This window comes from Schistocerca cancellata, chromosome 7 (assembly GCF_023864275.1).
Source record: "Schistocerca cancellata isolate TAMUIC-IGC-003103 chromosome 7, iqSchCanc2.1, whole genome shotgun sequence".
NCBI classification, from domain to species: domain Eukaryota; kingdom Metazoa; phylum Arthropoda; class Insecta; order Orthoptera; family Acrididae; genus Schistocerca; species Schistocerca cancellata.
In genome coordinates this window covers 491337652-491355346 of record NC_064632.1, presented here as the reverse complement: position 1 = coordinate 491355346, position 17695 = coordinate 491337652, and positions in this window count along the sequence as shown.

The following is a 17695-nucleotide window of genomic DNA, read 5'->3' as shown; positions in this document are numbered from 1 at the left end:
CACAACATGTTTCCCTCCTAGCCTCCTCTGCATCAGGAGGTAGAGTAGAGTAAAAATAGCCTGTTTAGTAGAACCAATAAAATCAACCACCCGCAAACGCTTGCGAGTCGGTGCAAAATTTAAACTTTTCCCTAGCATGGATATATCTGCGTCGTCAAAAGTTTCATCCGTGAGATTTATCCCATAACGTCGAAAAATAGTATTATTTCTAACTTTGCCAAATGCCGGGCGGTTACAGAATGAAGTGCTCAGTCCTGCGATCATGAAGCGCCGTCCAGTCAATCCCAAGGAAAAGCCGAAATTTTAGAGGGAGTCATTAAATGAAGCCGAAATAATTCCATGGAAACAAAATCCAACTGTCGGAGAAAGATTAGACATGCGTTGCACTGTGACAAACTGTACGCCAGCTGTACTAACATACTAACAGCCTCCTGAGGTAATGACCATTACCACAGGAGACCATCAAGTGTCTCAGTTCTTTTGGTGCTGTTCGCCTCCGTAGGGTCCACAAGGAACGAGTTCGTCCTCGTCCGATTGTAACATTGGTGTTCCGCCATATCGTGTAGCAAAACTCCTTGCTACCTTCATGAGTTCTGTAGTAGATCGGTGAGAGCACAACACTAAGAACTCGATGGAGTTCTTATGTCGATTAAACAGAATACGTTTGAATGACTCCAACATTATAGCAAGATTTGATGTGGTCTCTCTCTTCACTCGATTTTTTCTGTCTGATTCGTTACGGTTGATTCAGGTTAGGTTTGGCGCTGATTTAACGAACCTATCCCGATGTGTGTTGAGATCCATTTACTTGTCATTCAATGACCAGTACTACGAGCAGACAGATGGAGCTGCGATGGGATGCCCCTTGTCACCTATTGTTGCCAGTCTGTTTATGGGAAATTTCGAAGAACGTACCTTGGAGTTGGCGGCTTTGAAATCTGTGTGTTTCTTCAAAAATCTAGACGTTACTTTTATTGTTTCATCTCATGGTAGAAAGAATTTGAACGACTTTGTAGAACAACCGAATTCAGTCCACTCGAATATCCGTTTCACGATGAAGGTGGAAATGGTGAGGAGGAAGATTGATGGTACGTTGAAGCATACTGTTTATACACCAATTTATGTCTTCTGGCTGGTAGTTGTCACCCTGCGGCTCAACGTGAAGTGGTAACTCGTACCTTGGTTCACAGAGTCCATTTCAACTCGGATCCTGATTGTTTCTCAGCTGAGTTAGCCCATCATTTATCAGAATGGTTACATTGAAAGACACATTAGGCACGCGTTGAGCTATCGATCAACTGTGCACCGGGTGACTAATGATTATACCGAGGTGGTACCAAAGTCTTCAGCGTTTTTGCCTTATGCAGGGAGTATTTCGAACAATATTGTTCGTATTTTACGGATATATGATGTGAATTCTGTTCTTCGACTTCCATCTAAGATAAGTGTCCTTTTAGGTTCCGTAAAGGATGATCTTGGTTTACTAAGGCAGGTGTCTATCGCATTCCTTGCAGTTGTAGCATGTCGTATGTTGATCAGATTATCCGTACTGTGGAGGAACGTTGAACTGATCTTAAACGCCACACATTCTTACAACAGCCAAGCAAATGCGCCATAACAAAATGGTTCAAATGGCGCTGAGCACTTTAGGACTTAACATCTGAGGTCATCAGTCCCCTAGAACTTAGGACTACTTAAACCTAACTCCATGCTCGAGATAGGATTCGAACCTGCGACCGTTGCGGTCGCGCGGTTCTGGACTGAAGCGCCACTACAGAACATTGTCTTGACACAAGTCATGCTATGGAAATAACAACACGGAGGTTCTGGGTGGCACTTCCAGCTATTGGGACAGCGTTAATAAGGAAGCTGTCGAAATTATATTAGCAAGTAACTTTAAAAATAGAGATGGTGGATTTTGTTTGAATTCAGTATTGAGTTCTGCTCTCTCACTTGTCAAAAAATGAAAAAACAGAGGGACAGAGTTTATGCTACCTCACCCGTTGATTAGTAATTTCACTATCGATAATTTCTGACGTCGGTCATTGTTGGTTTGTTAGGGTGCAAGTGTGTGTATGTGTGTGCGTGCGTGTGCGTGTGTGTGTGTGTGTGTTCTCTTGCACAACGCTTACTTGCTGCAGTTTCGCCTTCAAAATGTCTGAGTGTGTTCCTGTCGAAATAACGGCGGTTGTCGACACCGTAACCGGCTGCATTCCCGTAAGTGACTCGAACATTGTATAAGTCGGAAGCGACTAAGGTCTCACATCTACGTACATACTCCGCAAGCGACCGTACGGTGCATGGCAGAGGGTATCCTCTTCCACTCGCAAATAGAGCGAGGGAAAAATAATTGTCTATATGCCCCCGTATCAGTGCTAATTCCTCGTATCTTATCTTTGGTCCTTACGCGGCATCTATGTTGGCGGCAGCACAATCGTTCTATAGTCTATTTCAAATACCGGTTCTCCAAATTTTCTTAGTAGTCTTCCTCGTAAACAATGTTGCCTTCCCTCTAACGATTTCCAGTTGATTTCCCGAACTACCTCTTTTTTCCGGTGCGTCAGCAGTGATTCTCTGCACATCTCGGCGCGAGTGTAGGCCTGCAGTGGCTTTGCAGCGACACTCCTACGGCCAGTCGCCGCATCACCCGTTGAGCAGTTCAGAGGCACATCGGCACCGGGGCCTATTAACAATGTTTGTCTGAGGATGTAGGCCTCACGGCAGCGAGTCCACCTGATCTTCAGCCCTGTGTTTCAACCAACCTATGTCGCACTGACATTCAGCTAGCTGTTCACAATGTCAGTCAGTACCTCGCATGAAGTCAGAAACTGTATTTGCAAATACACTGACAGAGGTATCGTTTTTGCTTCACCCTCCTCCCCTTTAATAGCTTTGTCAACCTTCGACATCATCTGTCACCGCGTATTTTGTTTCGTCTTCCTTTTTTTATTACTATTATTTCGATCTCTCTGCTAATCCTGTGAAAGCACGTGTTGTATTTGTAATAAAGTAACTCTAAAAGGAGTAATATTTCATTTCGTTATCCTAATCATCCTGACCATTGGAATTGTAGTAAATTTTTGTTATCTGAGGGTAAGTAATATGGGTAGGAAACCTGTTTGGTGATCAGGTCTAAATGGTTCAAATGGTTCTGAGCACTATCCACATCCATGCCCGAGGCAGGATTCGAACCTGTGACCGCAGCGGTCGCGCGGTTCCAGAATGAAGCACTGAGAACCGCTCGGCCTGAGGTCTAGATACTTAGCTCTGGTATGTCATAAGCATGTTCCAGATGCATGTCTATGGAAACACCGCTACGGTCGCAGGTTCGAATCCTGCCTCGGGCATGTATGTGTGTGCTGTCCTAAGGTTAGTTAGGTTTAAGTAGTTCTAAGTTCTAGGGGACCGATGACCTCAGATGTTAAGTCCCCTAGTGCTCAGAGCCATTTGAACCTATGGAAACTACGTGTGTACTTGAAATTAAATCAGTCTGCTGCTGATAAATCTCAGAAGGCACTAGAAAGCGAGTAAAAGCGTAACTGATTCATCTGTGGCTGATCGATTCAAGGGACAAAACCGAACAAGAGAGAATCAAATGGTTCAAATGGCTCTGAGCACTATGGGACTCAACTGCTGTGGTCATAAGTCCCCTAGAACTTAGAACTACTTAAACCTAACTAACCTAAGGACAGCACACAACACCCAGCCATCACGAGGCAGAGAAAATCCCTGACCCCGCCGGGAATCGAACCCGGGAACCCGGGCGAAGAGAGAATCACATTACTGTATGACACAGCAATCACGGTCAAGTAGAGGTGCATCGTCGACTTTATTTTACATGCTGATATAGAATTTGGACACTGGGGATTTACTGGAGTAAAACTATTTCCATTTTTATTGTAGTATTGCTGCTTAAAAAGAGTTTCATTGCTTTGGGTGATTTGAATTTCTCTTCAAAATATTTCCCGTTATTCTTCCGTTTTAGCTGTTGTGCCTACACAAAAGCCAGACTAACATTTCATAACTGACGTATTGTATTACATTGGAGTAAAGCTACTAGGCTGTGAAGACATGGACAAGCCATTGGCAGAAGGAAGCAATATTGGGGTACAACGTTCAGTTGATGAAGCTCCAATTATAGACGGATAGCGAAGGAAATCAGCAGTGTCGCTTCCCAACGAACTGGCTAATGGCTCTGAGCGCTATGCGACTTAACTTCTGAGGTCATCGGTCGCCTAGAACTTAGAACTATTTAAACCTAACTAACCTAAGGACATCACACACATCCATGCCCGAGGCAGGATTCGAACCTGCGACCGTAGCGGTCGCTCTGCTCCAGACTGGAGCGCCTAGAACCGCACGGCCACTCCGGCCGGCCCCGACGAACTATCCCGGCAATTTCCATAAGCGATTTAGAGAAGCTACGGGAAACGGCTCTTGTACACGTAAACAGCACGTCATAAAATGGTCGAATGAACATATTTTGAGCTGTTTCATACACTTTGCTTCCAAAATACTGTCAATATGACATACCTGCTACGCACGTGTAAGAGTAACATAAATAGTTGACTTAAATACACACGAAAAGTAATTTTTTGTAATATGCCTTCTATCTTACTCTGTGTAAGCAGTTTACGATTACTCGCGCTGGTAGTAACGTAGAGACTGGCGGAACGAAACAGGCAGTTCCCAAGTAACTGACAGTGGAGACTATGAAGTGAACGAATAATCAAAGCAACCCAGAGAGAAGAAAAGTGGTGTTAAGCGTATACAACAATCCAGAGAGCAATCAAAATTGCAAAGGTAAATCTGGAAAGGTCAAAACTGTACTATTCAATGGCGCGTAACTAAAGGATTCAGCGACTAGCGAGAGACTGGCAGGCCAAAACTCTGCAATTCAATGGAGAGTAACTATAGGATTCAGTGACTAGCGAGAGAGTGGCTAGCAATAACCTGGCTGTGGTATTTAGTGGTAAACACTCTTCAGCCGGCGGCACCCTCTGACGAAATTCCTGCTGCGGCTTAGCCTCGCGAGCAGTGGCTTTCACCTGGAGGCATAGTATCTCTGATGTGTTCTCCCTTTTCGGGCAATGCAGGGAATCCGGCAGATACGAAACTAACTGTGAGTCCATAGTTTCTGTAAATTTCTTAGAACGCGTCAAATTGACTTTTAGTTGTTAGTGTTCATATTTCACTACGTTTCATAGAACATTTTATTATTGCTTAAACAACACAGCCTGTGTTATGGTTGACACTTGCCAACTATATGAGCATACTTGACATATCCTTGAAATCATCCGCTAAAAGACTGGATACAATAGCCCCATTGTCTGCTCACAAAACAGGACATTATTTGACGAGCCTAGTGTTTTTAAAAACAGTTCGCACGTCGTGTGGAAAGTATACGTGATTGACTGACAAATTTTTACTACTGTTATGAATTTTTATAGTTTACGGATTAGTCACGCACACTATCAGCTCATTTTTATAAAATTTTAATTGTTATTTTAACTAAACAGATAACAGGGAAAATTAAATTAAAGAAAAATAAAGGAAGTTTAAACTTTGAGATTTATTTTAAAAGTTATCAGTGTGAAATGAAACGTAAAACATGGTAAACCTGACTGAAAGCTGGTGCCTTATTTAATGTTAGGTGAACGTCACTTTCTAAGAACAAAATGGCTCTGAGCAGTATGCGACTTAACTTCTGAGGTCATCAGTCGCCTAGAACTTAGAACTAATTAAACCTAACTAACCTAAGGACATCACACACATCCATGCCCGAGGCAGGATTCGAACCTGCGACCGGAGCCGTCGCTCGGCTCCAGACTGCAGCGCCTAGAACGGCACGGCCACTCCGGCCGGCTTCTAAGAACATACAACAAAAAAACAAAATACAAAGAAAAAAAAAGAAACAACGAAAAGGAAACAAAGACTGGGAAACAGGGTGCAATTCCACATTGAAAACTAACGCACAGAGATCGTTGAAGGGTACACAAAAGGAAATGAACCACAACCAATCGATTATATTTACGACAAAGAAATTCAGCTCCTACCGTAGTCCTGTTCCTAATGGATAACCACAGACGGCTATATTAAGTTTATACAAAGAGAACGTGGTGCGATATGTCCACAATCTTACCAAATTCTCTATGAAATATTTCAAAAAGAATGCGAAACAGGAAGAACTGCTCGTCGTACCGACTGATTACGTTTGAATAACCGAAGTATTATTCAAAAGAGTAGCTGAGGGCCAGTTTTGTTACTAGAACACACGCTGCACGTGGTCCACTAGATTAATAAGTATTCTTTAATTTACGTCTATGGTCACAAACATTTTGTTAACAGATTACCGGTTTCGGTCTTTAATGACCATCATCCGATCTGTTTCATAAAAACAAAGTCCTAATGTACTGCAGCCATAGTGCAGCTTGACAACGGACGGACAGAACCACAACAAGGAGACAAACCTCTTTGCCTTAGAAATCCTATCTACATACTCAGACGTTGGTCCTACTGTTATCAAATGGTTCAAATGGATCTGAGCACTATGGGACTTAACATCTATGGTCATCAGTCGCCTAGAACTTAGAACTACTAAAACCTAACTAACCTAAGGACATCACACACATCCATGCCCGAGGCAGGATTCGAACCTGCGACCGGAGCAGTCGCGCGGCTCCGGACTGAGCGCCTAGAACCGCTAGACCACCGCGGTTGGCCCTACTGTTATCCAGCAGACAGACTTCTCTGCTACCACCGAGTATGCAACTACAAATACAGTCACTCATTCTTTCACACCAGAAGGGAAGGAGACGACAGCATCTTAAAACATCATATACACTATGTAAAGGAGGTGGCTATGCGTTCCATAGGAAACTGTATGACACGAATTACATATAAAAATGTGTTTGAAAGTGTTGTACGACAGGTTTTTCGTGTTTATGTGTCAATATAACATATTCCACTGCTCAGTCTCCTGCCAGATAACTTTAGAAATGTTGTTGTTGTTGTTGTGGTCTTCAGTCCTGAGACTGGTTTGATGCAGCTCTCCATGCTACTCTATCCTGTGCAAGCTTCTTCATCTCCCAGTACCTACTGCAACCTACATCCTTCTGAATCTGCTTAGTGTATTCATCTCTTGGTCTCCCTCTACGATTTTTACCCTCCACGCTGCCCTCCAACACTAAATTGGTGATCCCTTGATGCCTCAGAATATGTCCTACCAACCAATCCCTTCTTCTAGTTAAATTGTGCCACAAACTGCTCTTCTCCCCACTCCTATTCAATACCTCCCCATTAGTTATATGATCTACCCATCTAATCTTCAGCATTCTTCTGTAGCACCACATTTCGAAAGCTTCTATTCTCTTCTTGTCCAAACTAGTTATCGTCCATGTTTCCCTTCCATTCATGGCTACGCTCCATACAAATACTTTCAGAAACGATTTCCTGACACTTAAATATGTTAACAAATTTCTCTTTTTCAGAAACGCTTTCCTTGCCATTGTCAGTCTACATTTTATATCCTCTCTACTTCGACCATCATCAGTTATTTTGCTCCCCAAATAGCAAAACTCCTTTACTAATTTAAGTGTCTCATTTCCTAATCTAATTCCCTCAGCATCAGAAGACTTATTTCGACTACATTCCATTATCCTCGTTTTGCTTTTGTTGATGTTCATCTTATATCCTCCTTTCAAGACACTGTCCATTCCGTTCAACTGCCCTTCCAAGTCCTTTGCTGTCTCTGACAGAATTACAATGTCATCGGCGAACCTCAAAGTTTTTATTTCTTCTCCATGGATTTTAATACCTACTCCGAATTTTTCTTTTGTTTCCTTTACTGCTTGCTCAATATACAGATTGAATAACATCGGGGAGAGGCTACAACCCTGTCTTACTCCCTTCCCAACCACTGCTTCCCTTTCATGTCCCTCGACTCTTATAACTGCCATCTGGTTTCTGCACAAATTGTAAATAGCCTTTCGCTCCCTGAATTTTACCCCTGCCGCCTTTAGAATTTGAAAGAGAGTATTCCAGTCAACATTGTCTAAAGCTTTCTCTAAGTCTACAAATTCTAGAAACGTAGGTTTGCCTTTCCTTAATCTTTCTTCTAAGATAAGTCGTAAGGTCAGTATTGCCTCACGTGTTCCAGTGTTTCTACGGAATCCAAACTGATCTTCCCCGAGGTCGGCTTCTACTAGTTTTTACATTCGCCTGTAAGGAATTCGTGTTAGTATTTTGCAGCTGTGGCTTATTATACTGATTGTTCGGTAATTTTCACATCTGTCAACACCTGCTTTCTTTGGGATTGGAATTATTATATTCTTCTTGAAGTCTGAGGGTATTTCACCTGCTTCATACATCTTGCTCAACAGATGGTAGAGTTTTGACATGACTGGCTCTCCCAAGGCCGTCTGTAGTTCCAATGGAATGTTGTCTACTCCGGGGCCTTGTTCCGACTCAGGTCTTTCAGTGCTCTGTCAAACTCTTCACGCAGTATCATATCTCCCATTTTATCTTCATCTACATCCTCTTCCATTTCCATAATATTGTCCTCAAGTACATCGCCCTTGTATAGACCCTCTATGTACTCCTTCCACCTTTCTGCTTTCCCTTCTTTGCTTAGAACTGGGTTTCCATCTGAGCTCTTGATGTTCATACAAGTGGTTCTCTTATCTCCAAAGGTCTCTTTAATTTTCCTGTAGGCAGTATCTATCTTACCCCTAGTGAGATAAGCCTCTACATCCTTACATTTGTCCCCTAGCCATCCCTGCTTAGCCATTTTGCACTTCTGTCGATCTCATTTTTGAGACGTTTGTATTCCTTTTTGCCTGCTTCATTTACTGCATTTTTATATTTTCTCCTTTCATCAATTAAATTCAATATTTCTTCTGTTACCCAAGGATTTCTACTAGCCCTCATCTTTTGACCTACTTGATCCTCTGCTGCCTTCACTACTTCATCCCTCAAAGCTACCCATTTTTCTTCTACTGTATTTCTTTCCCCCATTCCTGTCAATTGTTCCCTTATGCTCTCCCTGAAAATCTGCACAACCTCTGGTTCTTTCATTTTATCCAGGTGCCATCTCCTTAAATTCCCGCCTTTTTGCAGTTTCTTCAGTTTTAATCTACAGGTCATAACAAATAGATTGTGGTCAGAGTCCACATCTGCCCCTGGAAATATCTTACAATTTAAAGCCTAGTTCCTAAATCTCTGTCTTACCATCATATAATCTATCTGATACCTTTTAGTATCTCCAGGGTTCTTCCATGTACACAACCTTCTTTCATGATTCTTAAACCAAGTGTTAGCTATGATTATGTTGTGCTCTGTGCAAAATTCTACCAGACGGCTTCCTCTTTCATTTCTTAGCCCCAATCCATATTCACCTACTACGTTTCCTTCTCTCCCTTTCCCTACACTCGAATTCCAGTCACCCATGACTATTAAATTTTCGTCTCCCTTCACTATCTGAATAATTTCTTTTATCTCATCATACATTTCTTCAATTTCTTCGTCATCTGCAGAGCTAGTTGGCATATAAACTTGTGCTACTGTAGTAGGTGTGGGCTTCGTATCTACCTTGGCCACAATAATGCGTTCACTATGCTGTTTGTAGTAGCTTACCCGCATTCCTATTTTCCTATTCATTATTAAACCTACTGCTGCATTACCCCTATTTGACTTTGTGTTTATAACCCTGTAGTCACCTGACCAGAAGTCTTGTTCCTCCTGCCAGTGAATTTAGAGGTGGAATGTATGGCGTAAACAACAGTAGATCGAGGAAAATAGCATGAAAGGAATCTAACACAGACCTTTCAATTAAACGAAAAGTATATGGAAGTCAACACCAAACCTTAACCTCAGTGAATTTTTACGAATCCTATGTAGAGAGAAAGACGAAATTAAAACTTACTAAACTGACACATTCAAATGCAATGTCCCTTATGATGTATAGATCCCTGATAAGCACAAAGGTCGGCATGTGGGTTCAACAGGGTAGCGAGGTATGTTGCTGCATTACACAGCACGATTCAGACGCAACTACCGCTGTCGTTTCATGCAACCAGTAGTGTTGTAACTCGCCTTCACAAACCACGCGCGACATTTTATATTCTCTTGCTCGCTACGCTCAAACTAGTACGATAGAAGAAAATGAGCAGAATATTTTTGCAGGAAATTTATTATAGCTAAATTTTGTACTGACATGTTTCCACTGGAGACCACGGATTTCGAGTTGGCCAAGAAAAATATAGAGAAGTGACCTTGAAGCGAACCTCCATCCCACATGCGTCCATTCGTCGCACTACCTGCTCCCACTGTACAAAAATTTCCAACTACACGAATTATTCACGATGTTCAACGTTTTTTCGTGTCTATTGATTGGGCTGTTACACCACCAGGATAGTCCGCAACTTTGTTAACATTATTAATTTAAACGTGTCCCCCAGGGTAATGAACAGGAAATGACTTTTGTACACGTTACATTAAGTCTAAGTTGACGATTCGATACAAACTTAATCCTTACAAGCACATACGTTCATGGTCAGAAGGCCTGACGTGTACAACGATGTAATTGTTTACTTTATGCACTTAAGATTCACAAAAGCGTTAGGTAATTTTTACACATACGTCAATTTTGCAATTTGTAAGTGCTCGAATAAGCCGGTGGCGTAATAACACCAGTCAATGAACACCAAAAGATGTCGAAAGTGGAAAATAATTCGCGCGGTCGCAATAATTTGTACAGTGGTAGGGGGTAGTGTCATTATCAACGCCTTAGAAATCTTGATCGGTGGGATTGGAGTGTAGTATTGGGTGTGCGTTTAAAAGTCACTTTTGTATGTCTTTCTTCAGAAAACTACGGTCTGTAGTGAAAACGTATGCCAGTACAAAATTTAAGTACATTGTAAATGGTTCAAATAACTCTAAGCACTATGAGACTTAACATCTGAGGTCATCAGTCCCCTAGACTTAGAAAGTATTTAAACCTAACTAACCTAAGGACATCACACACATCCGTACCCGAGGCAGGATTCGAACCTACGACCTTAGCAGCAGCGCGGTTCCTAGAACCACTCGTCCACAACGACCGGCTTGTTCATTGTATTTCGTACAAAATGATCCTGATCGTTTTTTCTGTATGACTAATAGTTCGTGCGTAAGAAGTGAGTGGATATAAAAATATCACACGTGGTTTATGAAGGCCAGCTGTAACACTGCATAAAAGGACATTGGTAGGGCCGTTCGTTTGTGACTATTACAGCGCCATCTATCACAAAGCGAAAAAAGTGGTCCAACTAAAACATTCATATTTCTTTACGTACTACACGAATATGTAATAAAAAAAGGGGTTCCTAGTTTAAAGAACGCAGTTGATATCCGTTTGACCTATGGCAGCGCCATCGAGCGGGCCAACCATAGCGCTATCTGGTTTCCCCCTTCAAGCTAGACAAGTTTCGTTCTTTGTAGTTTTTTTGTCTGACGCTTATTTCGTGAGATATTAAGCCTGGTCACGATCAATGGGCCACCCTGTATATATATAGTTAAAACTCATGTGCTCATAGCACCAGATAATATTTCGTATGCCAATTCAATTTGAAGTAATAGAACCCCTAACTCCATATAGAGGTTTCGTCTCGAATACCAATATAAGATAACAAGCATAATCTTTTGTAGATGACATCTTATATTAGAACTATAATCCTGTGACCCGGCCTTTATGCCTGGGATATTATCTCGCAACGTTGAGAAAATCTGAGAGTGAAATATATTAAATTATTCGTAGCGGCCACATAGCTCGTAGAATCTGTAAGAAAGTTTTGTGTCCTAACCGGTGGCACGTCTCGAAGATGAGCTGAAAGAAAATTACTAATTCTTTTCTAGTATGACGCTTAACAATGGTTAATATTCTGTTAAGGCTACGTCTACTCAGGACAAGTAAGATTGAAGAATATACATTAATGAATTGTTGTTGTTGTTGTGGTCTTCAGTCCTGAGACTGGTTTGATGCAGCTCTCCATGCTACTCTATCCTGTGCAAGCTTCTTCATCTCCCAGTACCTACTGCAACCTACATCCTTCTGAATCTGCTTAGTGTATTCCTCTCTTGGTCTCCCCCTACGATTTTTACCCTCCACGCTGCCCTCCAAAACTAAATTGGTGATCCCTTGATGCCTCAGAACATGTCCTACCAACCGATCCCTTCTTCTGGTCAAGTTGTGCCACAAACTTCTCTTCTCACCAATCCTATTCAATACTTCCTCATTAGTTATGAGATCTACCCATCTAATCTTCAGCATTCTTCTGTAGCACCACATTTCGAAAGCTTCTATTCTCTTCTTGTCCAAACTATTTACCGTCCATGTGTCCGCCCCAGTAGCTGAGTGGTCAGCGTGACGGATTGCCGTCCTCCGGGCCCGGGTTCGATTCCCGGCTGGGTCGGAGATTTTCTCCGCTCAGGGACTGGGTGTTGTGTTGTGTTCATCATCATTTCATCCCCATCCGGCGTGCAGGTCGCCCCATGTGGCGCCGACTGTAATAAGACCTGCGCCAAGGCGGCCGGACCTGCCCCGCGAGGGGCCTCCCGGCCAATGACGCCAAACGCTCATTTCCATTTCCACCGTCCATGTTTCACTTCCATACATGGCTACACTCCATACAAATACTTTCAGAAATGACTTCCTGACACTTAAATCTATACTGGATGTTAACAAATTTCTCTTCTTCAGAAACGCTTTCCTTGCCATTGCCAGTCTACATTTTATATCCTCTCTACTTCGACCATCATCAGTTATTTTGCTCCCCAAATAGCAAAACTCCTTTACTACTTTAAGTGGCTCATTTCCTAATCTAATTCCCTCAGCATCACCCGACTTAATTCGACTACATTCCATTATCCTCGTTTTGCTTTTGTTGATGTTCATCTTATATCCTCCTTTTAAGACACTGTCCATTCCATTCAACTGCTCTTCCAGGTCCTTTGCTGTCTCTGACAGAATTACAATGTCACCGTACACAAATTTTAAGTTATGAACAACTATATTTTTTCTTCGTTTTCAACTTACATAGACTATTACAGCAAGATGAAGGTCAGACAATAGTTCCTCTCTCTTCAAGTCCAATAACAGAGAAAGACGACAAAAGAATAGAGAGTTCAGACACAGAATCTCGAATGTTCATGGATTTCTATATAATGCGTTTGTTTACTAGCTGGCCCCAACACACACAGCAAAACGAGTCTGGGAAGCCATCGAGGCGTTCAACTGGGAAATACTAGGGGCATGCGGCTTATTCTCCAGACTTGTCTGTGTCCGATTATCAATTCTGTGTGATAAAAACAGATTACGGACAAGCGTAGTGCAGGCAGTCTCTTTCACAGACTTGTTGCATCTTCTACGTGTTCTGCCAATGAAAGGCAGTCTTCGCTTTCCCCACAATACAGTTTATGTGATCGATGCAATTTAATTTATCTATAATTACATCCTTAAGTATTTAGCTAAATTCACAGCCTTTAGATTAGTGTAGTTTATCGAGTTACCGAATCTCATGGATTTCTTATAGTACTCGTGCAGCTGACTTCACACTTTTCCTTATTTGCGGTCGATTGCCAATTTTCGAACCATACAGATATCTTGTCTAATCATGTTTACTAGACAGGAAATGATAGCATCGTTTGCATCAATATAAGAGAGCTGCTTATATTATCTCCTAAATAGTTTAGCTAGATTAGGAACAGCAGAGGGGCTACTAAAATTACTTGGGGAACGCTAGGTATTACATCTGTTTTACTCCATTACTTTACATCAGTTACGACTAATTGTAACCTTTCTTACCGAAAACCACGGATGTAGTCACAGAACTGAGACGATAGGACTGCTCCATAAGAATACATTTTCGTTAGGAGCAAGTTAAGAGGAACCGTATCAAAAGCCTTCTGGCAATTTACAAACATGGAATCAACATGAGAACTCCTATCGATAAGACTCATTACTTCGTGTGAATAAAGAGCTATTTCTGTTTCACAAAAACGATAATGTCTGGTGCAGTGTTGGCTGTTTGTAGATAGATCGTCTTCTTCTAGGTAATTCGTAATGTTCTTATTTATTCGAGTTTGTTTTAACTTGAGACAACTAAATATCTCGAAAACGACGCGTCGTACGAAGAACAATATTCAGAGTGAAACGTTAATATTAGTAAAGTGGGCATCAGTCTGTGTTACAGATGGCCACCGGCTAACCACCTCTCCTGCCTGGGGAGGTAAACATTGTTTTCCATTCGTGGTAGATACCACTGTAATGGACGAATGTCAAGTTTACCTGGTTTTGCAACTAAGAACAGACGCATATGATTCCGCAATCCATTTACGAAGTAAATGTAAACTTTTGTGTTCTAACGATTGATATTTATGTTCGAAATTTACTTTAGTGTTGCAATTTTGATTGTAAAGTACAATAAGATTAGCAATGATATACGACCAATGATTGAAACAATGCATGGTTAGAAACTACGTTTAGAGTGATCCACGAACAACGACGTGGATGTAATAGTTTTCTGTTCCCATCGGGGTGTTTGATATCGGTGAGTTCCCATGCCATTCACCATTAGGGTGCTTGATTTCGGCGAGTCTCCACGCTTCCCACCATTGGGATGCTTGATTTCGGCTTGATGGGAACAGAAAACTATTACAGAACGTAGTTCTTAAACGGATGCTGAAAAAGGCAGCCATATAACAGTGACACTCAAATTTGCATAACTAAAGTAAGTTTCGAACATAAACATCAAGCTTTAGAACACGAAGGTTTATATTTACATCTCAAATGCAATGCAGAATAAAATGCGTCGGTTCTTTATTGCAAAAATATTCAATTTGATAAATGTCGATTAGAGTACTATCTACCACAAATGCAAAACAATGGTTTGAGGAAACCGTAAGCATTTTTTGGTGTAGAATCTGAATATGCAATAAAAATGAGGCGTTCCCGCAAACGCAGGAGGGGTGGTTAGTAGGCAGCCAGATGTAGCAAAGGTATATGTCCCACATTACTAACATTAACTTTTCATGCAGAACTTTTTTTTTCGTGCGGTGCCTCGTTCTTGAGATATGTAATTGTCTCAAGTTGAAACAACCCGTATATTCCGAAGCCTACTCCAAATCTACGTCAGTGACATGGATGTGAAATTCAAAAGATTAGTCCTATTTCCTTTCATGAGTATGATACGATCTGCACAACTTCCCAGTCTTTGGGTGTGGCCGTGGGGGGTAGTCGCGCGGTCTATGGCGTCTTGTCACGGTCCGCGCTGCTCCCCCCGTCAGAGGTTCGCGTCCTCCCTCGGGCATGGGTGTGTGTGTGTGTGTGTGTGTGTGTGTGTGTGTGTGTGTGTGTGTGTGTCGTCCTTAGCATAAGTTAGTTTACGTTAGGTTAAGTAGTGTGTAAGCTTAGGGACCGACGATCTCAGCAGATTGGTCCCATAAGCCCATACCACAAATTTCCAAATTGTTCTTTGGGTGGGGATGTTTCATCGAGCAAGTAGCAACATGACTGTATTGCCTTTTTCCATACTCCGGTCATTTTCGTCGTAATGCTCGATTTAAATCGATCATTTGCTTATGGTATCGATCAGTTTCACCAGATTTTAGCAGCTCATAATGGATTACACCCTTTGGATCCCACCAAACACAGAGCATTGTTTTCCTTCGAAAGTGGTTTGGTCTTGCAGCGGATGTCGATGGTTTTCCTAGATTCACCCGTGATTTACGACGCTTAGGATCCATTTTTCATCATCTGTCACTATTCGATGAAGAAGTAACGTTCTTTTGCGTTTGTTGAGCAACATTTCACAAGTGGTCTTCAGATTAACTTTGTCTTTCATTCAGTTCATGCAGATCCTTTTTCCCGCTATCTGCACCTAGCTTTCAACCGAAGAGAAACGGCTTTTCTGCGTCACCGAGTTCCTGTTGAGTTTGAGTATCATCTTCATCCAATAAGGCCTGCAATTCGTTGTCTTCGAACTTTCTCAGTCACCACTTTTGAATTGTTTGAACCACCCGAAACACTGTGTTTTCCCAAGAGCATGTTCCCCGAAAGCTTCGACAAGCATTCGATGCGATTCTGCAGCAGTTTCCTTCAGATGATAACAGAAAACGATTGCTGTCCGCAAATCGTAGTTCGTAGGCATAAAACTCAACATGTTTACGGGTTTATAACAAATACCGACGTATGGGACTTGGGTTACTGTGTGTTGACATTCGTCGTCAGCCGTTACAGGTAGCAGATGGCGCTGCAGGCGCTGTCTCACGGTCCTTACACTGAGGGCTAGTGACATCTACAGGGAAATTCCGGGTTCATACTTCTGCACCTGGTACATAGGAAGGAATGGTCTTTGTAATAAAATAAGGGAAATCAGAGGTCGCATGAAAAGATTTAACGGCTCGGTTTCTTTTTTTCCGGGCGCTGTTAGGTAAAGGAACGGCAGAGTAGCAGTCTCAAGCTGGTGTGATTAACCTTCTGCCAGGCACTTAATTTTGAACTGCATTGAAGCCATGTATGTAGTGGGGACAATATTATGCTACGGGGGGACGTTCACCTAGGGTTTCCCGGCGCATCCATCACCACCTCCACCAAAACCACCTCCTCCCAAACACCCAATGTGGCTTTCGACCTTCCCTCTCTGTTGATGTCCAACTCCTCCGCCTCACTCATCTCCTCTCCCTCCAGCTTAACTCCCGTCGCTCCGCCATTTTTGTCTCCCTTGACCTCGAAAAGGCCTACGGCCGTGTCTGGCATCCCGGTCTCCTGTTTAAACTCCAAACCTACACCCTTCCTATCAACTACATCCGTCTGGTGGCCTCCTTCCTCTCCCACCGCCCCTCCTATGTTACCATCCATAATGCCAATTCCCACACCTTCTACACATCTGCAGGTGTGCCCCAGGGCTCTGCCCTCTCCCCTCTCCTCTACCTCCTGTACACGGCAGATATGCCCCAACCCCCCCCCCCCAGAACACCTCTTGCAATATGTTGATTACACCGCATTCCTCGCCCTCGCTCCTACCCTCCACCAGTCCCAACGCCTTCTCCAGTATCGCCTTGACCTTTTTGCTGCATGGTGTAACCAGTGGCTCCTGAAACTCAACCCTTCCAAGACCCAGGCCATCATCATCGTAGGTCGTACCACTCGCTCCTTCCGGCTCCTGGATTTCTCCCTTACTGTCTGCGCCTGTCCTGTCCGCCTCACCCCCACCCTCACCTACCTTGGCCTTACCATTGACCGTCACCTCACCTGGATCCCTCATCTCTGCTCCATCCAATTCAAAGCCCACAACCGCCTCTGACTCCTCAAACTCGTCTCTGGCCGGACATGGGGGTTGCACCCCTCCACCGTCCTCCACACCTACAAATCTGTAATCCGTCCCACCCTCTGTTATGCCAGTCCTGCCTGGATATCTGCCCCCCCCCCCCAAATTCTATAAGTCCCTCCAGATCCTTGAGCGTGATGCACTCCGCCTCGCCTTCGTATACGCCTCCCGTCCCCCATGCGGATCCTATATGATCTCATTCCTTTCCCCCATCTGCTCCTATTCCTCGAACATATCCACATCCTCTACACCTCCTGCCGTCTTGAACCCCCTCACCCCCTGGTTGCTCCTCTCCTCTCCCATCCCCGTCCCCTGCCACGTCTTCACTGTTG